Raw genomic sequence first — 10,606 nt, forward strand, 5'->3', positions numbered from 1 at the left:
AAAACCTTTCCTTTCTATGTAGACAAAAAGGGGGAAATGTTGTGTGTGGTGGACCAGCCCCCACATTTATTTACCCCAGGGACTCTTGAGGAATGAGAGATAAGAGACTGAATTAGAAATAAAGAGGGGAGAGAAACAGAGAGAAAACACAAGATAGACTCTAGTGGGCCTGGATCCTTATCCACTGACCCAGAACTTTATTCCAAAGGTCTATTTTATAACAATGCCAAGGGATGGAGCAAAAGACCTCCCCGTTGCTAGTTTAGTCAAGTGTAGATCCTTACTAACACTTGATACTCAGGCCCATGGTCCAATCAATCTCTTATGCAGTTCTGCTGGGTACAGTCACTAGGAAACCTAGTGGACTAAAACAGTTGTGGGATATTTATTTATTTATTTATTTATTTATTTATTTATTTATTTGGGTTTTTCAAGACAGGGTTTATTTGTGTAGGTTTAGACCCTGTCCTGGAACTCACTCTGTAGACCAGGCTGCCCTCAAACTCACAGAGATTGGCTTGCTTTTGCCTCCCGAGTGCTGGGATTAAAGGCATGCGCGGCCACCACCCAGCCATTGTGGGATATATGTACACTGTGTTAAAATGCATTGCTGTGATTAGTGTAATAAAAAGCTAAATGGCCAATAGCTAGGCAGGAGGTATAGGTGGGACTTTCTGGCAGAGAGAAGAAGTAGGAAGAGGAATCTAGGTGGTAGCAGAGATGCCAGGAGACAAGGAGAAGAAAGAGGAGGTGTAAGATCAAAGAGAGGTAACACCATGTGATAGAATGCAGACTATAGAACCCAGCTAAGACTCCGGTTAAAGCAACACCCCCCAAGGGTGGGTAGGCTGCTGGCCAAGAAATAGTTATGAAGCTAAAACAAAAAATCCATCAAAGTCTCCAATAGTACTGGGAGAGCCTCCAAATGTATTTTGTTTTCTGTAGTTCCTGTTAACTGAAGTATGACCCTGAAATGCAAAGGCTTGTACCCCCTAACTACAGAGGCACCACCAAGTGGGGGGGTCCCTCTGCTTTGATTTTTCAGGGTGGAAGCACTGACGAAGATATCTTCCCTCCCCTTCCTTACCAAACCCTAGCTTCTGGATCTCAGCCAGCAGTCCAGGAAGAGCCTTCTGTGGTTCCTGAAGACTCTGTCCCAGGGGGAGAACCGGCGAGGGGTTCTTGGAGATGGAGAGGAGAAAATCCTGATCCAGGAGCAGTTGTCTTTCCCTTGAGAGTAGCTGGGCCCCCTGATAATGATGGGAATCAGTCCTTTTATTACTGGCCCTTTGTTACCAGCGACCTGTACAACTGGAAGTCTCAGAATGCCCCTTTTTCTAAGATTCCCCAGGACCTGATTAACCTTTGAGACTGTTCTTTTTACCCATCATCCCACAGCTAACCCGGCTCTCATAGATGCTGCATTCCCCCTAACCCGTCCTGAGTAGGATTACAATACAGAACAAGGTAAGGGGAAGCTCCTAGCCCATTTCCAGGCTCTAAGAGCAGCCTGCAAATTTGAGTAAGGTCTATGATGTTAGACATGGCCAGGATGAAGTTCCAGCTACATTTCTGGAGCAACTACAGGAAGCTTTCAGGAGATACACCCACACATGATCCAGAGTCACAAGAAAACACAGCTGCCTTGATCTTGGCTTTCATTAATCAGGCAGCCCCAGATATGAAAGGGAAACTACAGAAGTTACAACGTTTAAAAAAAAAAAGCATTAGAGACTTAGTTACAATGGCTGAAAAAGTGTACAAATGGAAGACAAACATGTCCAAAAGGCCAAAAGGTAATAGAAGACCCCAGCTGGGGAGGAATCAGTGTGCTTGTTGTAGAAAGGAAGGGCAAGAGAATGCCCTAAAAAAGTGACTAAAGGGCGATGCCAAAGTCCTTAGTCAGAGAGACATGGACAGTGATTAGGGGAGACGGGGTTCGGTCCCCTCCCCCAAACCTAGGGTAACCCTGAAAGTGGAGGGAAAACAAACTCCAGCAAAGCCTGTGTCAGCCCCAGCATTAGGCCTGACAGATGTAACCAAGCCCTTCCACTTATTTGTGGTTGATAAGTTGACTTTGGACAAAACCTCACCATAACTACCCCTCATGCTTTGGAGGGAGCTTAAGCAACCTCCTGATAGATGGCTAAGTAACACCAAAATGACTCATTATCAGACTCTGTTGCTCAACCCTGCCAGAATAACGGTTCAAATGCCCAGTGCCCTGAGCCCAGCCTCCCTGCTACCAGACCCAGACTTAGAGGCACCCCTGCACAACTGCTCTGGAATTTTAGCCCAGGTACACTGCATCCAACCTGATCTGAAGGATACTCCCCTGCCTGATGCAGAAGTCACCTGCAGTTTTGTGCAAAATGGACAAAGGTATGCAGGGACAGCAGTCACCACCTCAGAGGAGGTAATCTGGGCTGAACCAATGCCATCAGGCACCTCTGCTCAGAAAGCAGAGTTAGTGGCTTTGACAAAGGCCCTGAACTAGGGTGAGGGAAAAGGGTTAATATCTACACTGACAGCTGCTATGTATTCACCACCGCCCATGTGCATGGGGCAATATATAAAAAAGGGGGGCTGTTGACTGTAAAGGGTAAAACTATCAAAATAAAAAAGAAATCCAAGCCCTTCTCAAGGCCCTATGGAGTCCTAAGAAAGTGGCCATAATACATTGCCCAGGACACCAAAAAAGGAGATGGGCAAATTCCAAAGGGCAATAATTTAACAGACCGAAATGCCTGAGAGGTGGCACTACAGAGTGGCCCAGTTCTGGTCCCGGTCCTGGTGGATCCAGGACCCCCTGACTTGCCTGAAACTCCTCAATACACCAAGGAAGACCTTGCCTGGATAAAGTCCCTTACCATGGTGCAGTGCCTACAGGGATGGTGGCCGTCAGCAGACAGCAAGGTTATTTTGCTTGAACACCTGGGACAAAGGATGCTATGAAAAATTCATCGTGCCTCCCATATGGGAGCCCAGAGAATGCAGGACTTACTAAGACAGTCCCGGGTAAAAATCAAAGATGGACACCAGAAGGTCACAGACATTGTTTCCAAATATAAAGCCTGTCAATTAACCAACACTGTTGCAAATCCAAAAGAATCCTGAACAAGACTTCCGGGAAAGAAACCTGGAGCCTACTGGGAGGTAAGACTTCACTGAAATAAAGCCTGGCAAGTACGGATACATGTTAATGTTTAAAAAGCTTCTAGAAGACATCCTGCCCAGGTATGGGTTTCTTGCCATGATAGGGTCTGACAATGGACCAGCAGTTGTGTCCAAGGTGAGTTAGAATTTAGCCACTGCCCTAGGGAGTGATTGGAAATTATATTGTGCTTACAGACCCCAGAGTTCTGGACAGGTAGAACACATGAATAGAACTCTAAAAGAGACCCTTGCCAAATTAGCCTTGGAGACTGGTGCAGACTGGGTGGCTCTCCTCCCCTTTGCCTTCTATAGAGTAAGAAACCCCCCTACCAGGTGGAACTAACACCCTATGAAATCATGTTTGGTACACCACCCCCTATTATTCCCAGCTTGCAGATAGAATTGGATGATCAGGATCTTCTTAATGCCATACAAGGAGTCCAGTGGGCACATGTGGATCGTGTGGATCCAGAACTTAAATGCATTCTTGTCATATTCCCTTCCAGACATTCCCCAACAGGTATTTTGATGCAGAGGGAAGATATTATATTGGAATGGATATTCCTACCACGTAAACCAAATAAGAAATTAAAGACTTATATAGAAAAGATCTCTGATTTGATTCAAAAAGGTAAACTAAGACTTCGCCAGTTGACAGGAATATAAAAGCAGGATATAAATCAGGAGACTTAAGTAAAGTGGTACAAAGTCCATACAGCTCTGTACAAAAGACAGAACTGTATGCCATTCTTATGGTACTGATGGACTTCACAGAACCCCTCAATATAGTCACTGACTCTCAATATGCAGAGAGAGTTGTTTTACATATTGAAACTGCTGAATTTATTCCTGATAATAGAGAATTAACTTCATTATTCATACAATTGCAGGAAATCATCAGAAAAAGGGAACATCCTACATATATAACACATATCAGATCCCATACAGGTCTGCCAGGACCTCTACCACAAGGTAATGATGAGATTGATCAGTTACTAATAGATAATGTGCTAGAAGCTTCAAATTTCATAAGAAATACCATGTAAATAACAAAGGTTTGAAGAAGGATTTCTCTATCACTTGGCAACAGGCTAAGGATATTGTGAAAAAATGTCCTACTTGTTCCATCTATAACCAACTTCCATTGCCTGCAGGGAACAATCCAAAAGGTATACAAAGAAAATGAAATTTGGCAGATGGATGTGTTTCATTTTGCAGAATTTGGAAGATTAAAGTATGTACATCATACCATTGACATCTATTCAGGATTTCAATGGGCAACTCCTATGAGTTCTGAAAAGGCTGATTCTGTGATTACACACCTATTAGAAGTTATGGCCATCATGGTGATACCTGTACAAATTAAGACAGACAATGCCCCAGCATATGTCTCCAATAAAATGAGACAATTCTTTGCTTATTACAATATAAAGCATGTTACAGGTATACCACACAATCCCACAGGCCAATCAGTCATAGAAAGATCCAATCGAACTTTAAAGGATATGCTAAATAAACAGCAACAGGTAACAATGACTCCTAGAAATAGACTGCATAGTGCTTTATTAACCTTGAATTTTCTCAATGCTCATGAGAAAGGAACAACAGCTGCAGAGAGACATTGGACGACAGACAAAACTCGTGAGCTAAACCAACCGGTTTATTTCAAGGATGTGCTGACCTCAGAATGGAAACCTGGATATGTTCTACGTTGGGGAAGGGGTTTTGCCTTTGTTTCTGCAGGAGAAGAAAAGCTATGGATACCAACAAAATTAATAAAAATTCGATTTGAACAGGAAAAACCCCTTGATGAGATAAGTAAAAGATCATCCACCAATGTGACATCTCTACAAGTTGTAACAAAAATTTAACAATCAAGGTTGGGGTAGGGTTCTGTTTTTGTCTTTCCAGGATAATGGAAACACCCATCTTCCAAAAACCATAAGGCCTTGGATATCTGGATGTTTACAGCAAAAAGAAAGAATCTATTGGTACCAATCTACACATGGTAAAATCTCACTGTCTAACATCTCCCTCTCTATCAATCTAGAAAAGTTGTGGTTCCAATTCAATTATAAGCCAAGCTGGCTTTGGAGATGGAATTGGCTCACTCCTTCTCTAAACCCAAGCACATTGCTAAAAAAAAGTTTGAGAGATTCTTCAGTCCCATATCAGAAGAGCCCTCTGGTGTGGGACAAAAGGAAACCAATAAAAAGGGACCATTGTATTCTAGATTCTAATTCTCTCCATGCTTACTCTTGATTTCTCAGAATCCTTTCTTACATGCTATGTCCTCTTTAAATCCAAATCTTCCATTTTGATAACAAATAAGTTTTTCTAATAGCAATCTCAGAAGTCTCCAGAAGGAAGATGGGGCCCCAACAGCAACTCTACCCAATCCAGAATGATGCCATGGTAATCATCATCATACTACACTTCTTACCAGAATTTCAGACAGTCTTACCCATTACTCTAAGACTTGCTGCAGAACCTACAGTTAGTCTAACTGAGATTTAACTATCTGAGCTTTCTCACAGTACCCAACAGAGATAACATCACCCCCTAAACAGCAGGAAGCAATTCTAAGAAAACGATGCCCCTTCTCCCTTAGGTTTCATAATTCTCAGGGTTATGGATGATGGTTATAGGGTTGGGGGGTGGAAGAAAATATTAAACTCAGTATTCTTAAAAAAAAAAAAAGGAAAAGAAGAAATGGAATGGATAGGTATAAGACATTATGGTAGATTATTGTGTATACTAGTAAACAAATTTAGTAAAATAGCAGCCTTAAATAATTTGCACTGTAATTTGCACTGTTATGGATTCTTATATGTTGATACAAATGTAAACTATTTTTATATTCCTGTTTAAGATAATTTGTATATTGATACAAATACAGAACTATACTTGTTATAATGTACATATATTTCTACTCTTATTTGAAATATTTGTATATTGATACAAATGTAAATTTATATCTGTCATACTTTATGTATGTTCTACTTCTGTTTAGGATATTTGGTATATTGATATATATTTAAGATTATTGTCATATTGCATATCACACTACATACTCCTACCTCTGTTATAAATATTGATATATATTTAAGATTATTGTCATATTGTATATCGCACTATACACTCCTACCTCTGTTATAACATCTTGTGTATTGTCACAATTTTGAAGTCATCGTCCTTTTACCGTACATTTGCTTATAGACTGTTTACTTTGTTTACATGAAGCCATAGTCCTTAGGTTATTTCGGTAGATAAGACTTACAGATTTATAGTCACCTATGCTTGTCATCTCTATAGTTACGTTAGTGAGGTTATCCATATTTACAGATACATAGGTCAGATGGACAGGTAATCTTCAAACACTTCATAGACCTAGAGAATATGGCATTTAAATAACTTAGAATTCTGTCGATGTGAGACACAATTGCTCCTGGCTGCACCAATTTGATCCCGAGAGAATGTTGGGCTTCTAGACATTTCCATTTGGAAGTTTGTCTTCTTGGCACAAAATGGCCTACTGGGCAAAGAACTGCCCTTACCTCGACGGCTGACAGTACAAATGCAATGCTGTCCTTTCTGGACAAGCGGGACACAAGAAAAGCGACCACTGTACTCTGCCAAGACAGGGTAAGATGGTCTTTCAGAATTCCTGCTTCTGAAAATGGTCTGTCAGATACTTTAGGCCTGTAGCCAATTTGAATGCACCAACAATGCTGAGAAATATTAGGTGACTGTCCAGGCTGCCAGCTGTCTCGGTCTACTCTCGCAAGATTCCCAAAAGTTGCTTGCATCCATCTACCATTTCTCAGGTACCATTATACTCCTTCTCAGGTCTTTGATGGGATTGAAGACTAGCAGTTATAGTTACAACTTAGTAGATAGAACATATTAAGTATTAGATTCAGGTTCTTTAGGATAGGACACCTTTTGGAATGATCTTTGTAACATGCCATTTACCTATGCTCTATATTTCTCTGGATTTTAATATGTGTTTCTTGCTTGATATTGTTTGCATTGGTTGTAGTTCCATCTTATCTAGGTCATTATCCCTCATTATTCCTGGACAATATTTGATAACCATTCCTTTGTATATAGTCTTGTATTAGGTTAGAATTTTCTTATTTAGACAAAAAGGGGGAGATGTAGTGGGTAGCCATTCCAGCTTTGTTCTGGAAGTTCCAACCCCCATTGAGACTTCGGCAACTGTCATGCCTACAAGGCGGGGCCAAGGGAGGCGCCTGGGGACCCGAGATCTGGATCAGCGGACACTCTCTCGGTTCCAGGACGCTGGATGGTGGAGGTGGACAAAGCAGAGCTCCAGAGAACACCGCTGGACTGCGATACACCTTCCCCAGACCCCGCGACCTACCTATCCCTTAATTTGTAAGTTACGCCATTAAATAAATCTCCTTTTAACTACATGGAGTGGCCTTAATAATTTCACCAATACACAAACATATGTGGCCAAAGCTTAGAGCCCTTTATGAGTCTGGTGTTCCTCCTGAATCCCACAGGTTCCGACCGGGTGATTGAGTCTATGTCAGGGGACATCACCAGGGAACACTAGAATCCAGGTGGAAGGGGCCTTTTGTCATCCTGCTCACTATACCCACAGCCATCAAAGTTGACGGCGTAGCTTCCTGAATCCACTACACCCATGCCAGGCCTTCAGATCCTTTTGACACCAGCTGCAGTCTGCTGTGGGATGGTCTGTATGTCAAGTGTGTTGCTGATTGGTCAATAAATAAATCACTGATTGGCCAGTGGCCAGGCAGGAAGTTTAGGCAGGACAAGGAGGAAGGGAGACACTGCCAGCCGCCGTCAGGACAAGGAAGATGTAAAGTACCGGTAAGCCATGAGCCACGTGGCAAGGTATAGATTAATGGAAATGGATTAATTTAAGCTGTAAGAACAGTTAGCAAGAAGCCTGCCACGGCCATACAGTTTGTAACCAATATAAGTCTCTGTGTTTACTTGGTTGGGTCTGAGTGGCTGTGGGACTGGCAGGTGAGAGAGATTTGCCCTGACTGTGGGCCAGGCAGAAAAACTCAAGCTACAGCAGTCAATCCACATGTGCCTTGGAACCAGATCTGGATGATCATGAATGCTAAGACAGGAGCTATTGTCAGCAGCACCTCCTCAACAATGGCTCCCCTGAACACCTGGTTTCCTGACCTTTATGTAGATCTGTGTGACCTAGAGGAGGAAGACTGGGCAGGCCAGGGAGTGTTTCCAGGGTATGGTTGCAGGACTCCCAGGGAATAGAGAAAGTCCCTGAGGGGCAACAATCCCCCTGCAACAATCCCCACAATGATACATGGTGGGCTTGCTCCTCAGGTTTAACACCTTGCATTCATACCCAGGTTCTCCATAATACGAAAGGCTTCTGTGTAATGGTGCGGCTGGTCCCTAGGATAATTTACCACACAGAAGAGGAGCTACTTTATAAGCTGAAATTTACATCCCTAAAACGTATTAAGAGAGAACCTGTGACAGCTCCCACACTAAGTATTCTGTTGGGGGCCAGCGTTAGCTGGTTTAGGAGCTGGGACAGCCTCCCTGATCACCCAAAGTCAGCATTATTCCAGTTTGCATGCTGCCATAGATAGAGAGATTAGAAAACTCCATCTCCCATCTTCAGGAGTTCCTGACATCCTTAGCTGAGGTTGCAATGCAGAACAGAGAGGAGTTGGATCTGACCTTCCTCCAGCAGGGAGGATTGTGTACAGCACTGGGTGAGGAATGCTGTTTCTATATAGACCACTCAGGAGTAGTAAAAGACTCAGTGGCCAAAGTGAGAGAGGGGCTGGCAAAACAGAAAAAAAAGAACAGGAAGCAAGGGCTGGAAAGATGGCTCAGCAGTTAAGAGCACTGACTGCTCTCCCAAAGGTCCTGAGTTCAAGTCCCCAGCAACCACATAATGGTGGTTCACAACCACACATGAGATTTGGTGCCCTCTTCTGGCCTGCAAGTACACATGCAGGCAGAAAAACTGTATACATAATAAATAAATCTTTTTAAACAAACAAACAAACAAAAAACCAGGAAGCAAACCAGAGATGGTTTAACGCTTCTCCCTGGCTGACTACTTTGATCTCTACTTTGTTGGGTCCTATTACTATATTACTATTACTCTTGACTTGGCCCCTGCATCCTAAATAGATGAGTGTGATTTATTAGAGAGAGACAGACGATCAAATCAAGAAAGGCTAAACCGAGACCCATGATTGGGCTCTCATAGTTACAAAGAAGAGGAGGGAATGAGAGAGCAAGACAAGCTCCATTTTAAAGAAAACTTCATTTCTAGCGATACTAAGATAAAAGCTGAACCAAGTTCCAGAGACATAAACACCCAGCTAAGACTCTGGTCAAGGTGACACCCCACCCCCACCCCCGCCCAGGGTGGGTAGGCTGCTGGCCAAGAAATAATTATAAAGCTAAAACAAAGGTTTAATTCATCAAAGTCTCCAATAGTACTGGGAGAGTCTCCAAATGTATTTTGTCTTCTGTAGTTCTTGGCTAAATGTTCCTGTTAACTGAAGTATGACCCTGAAATGCAAAAGCTTGTACCCCCTAGCTTGCGGTTTTTCCCTTTGAAAACCCTTCACTCTGAGAGCTCAGGGCCGTCCTCCTTTACCTGGCTAGCCAGTGTGTTGGACACAGACCAAGCCAGGGCTTGCTTACTGTCAATAATCCCCTTTGTACTTGCATCGGATATTGGCTCTGTGGTGGTCTTGCGACACGGTTTTTTTGTTTGTTTGTTTGTTTTTGGTTTTTGAAGACAGGATTTCTCTGTGTAGCTTTGCGCCTTTCCTGGATCTCGCTCTGTGGACCAGGCTGGCCTTGAACTCACAAAGATCAGCCTGGCTCTGCCTCCCGAGTGCTGGGCCACCACCGCCCGGCAAGACACTTTTTATTGATACGTCTGACTCTTGGTTTTTATTGATAAGACTAATTAGGTTCACCCTTCAGCCCTGGCTGTCCAGGAACTCGCTCTGTAGACCAGGTTGGCCTCGAACTCACAGAGATCCGCCTGCCTCTTCCTCCCGAGTGCTGGGATTAAAGGCTTGCGCCACTACCACCCGGCCCCTTTTCTAAAACAAAACAAAAACAACAGTAACAATAAAAACCTTTCCAAAACCTAGCTGGCCATCAGCGGCCACCACCCTTAGACTCCTCCTCTGAATTTCAGATGTGCAGTCAGAACATTTTTCTTAGTCCACCTCAAACCCAAGATGTTCCTGCTTCAGCCTTCCTAGTCTGGGGATTACCTGGGGATTCCAGGTCACCATCAGGTAGTGACCAAATTCTATCTTTTCAGTCTTGCAGCGTAGTCGCGGCGGTTCTGGGAAGCAGCAAGCAACAAGTTAAAGTTTTAGACTCTAAGACTTAGGAGCCTCCATAGGGAGTGGATGGGAGTGGTTCTGAAGAG

This window comes from Peromyscus eremicus, chromosome 1, assembly GCF_949786415.1.
Source record: "Peromyscus eremicus chromosome 1, PerEre_H2_v1, whole genome shotgun sequence".
NCBI lineage: Eukaryota > Metazoa > Chordata > Mammalia > Rodentia > Cricetidae > Peromyscus > Peromyscus eremicus.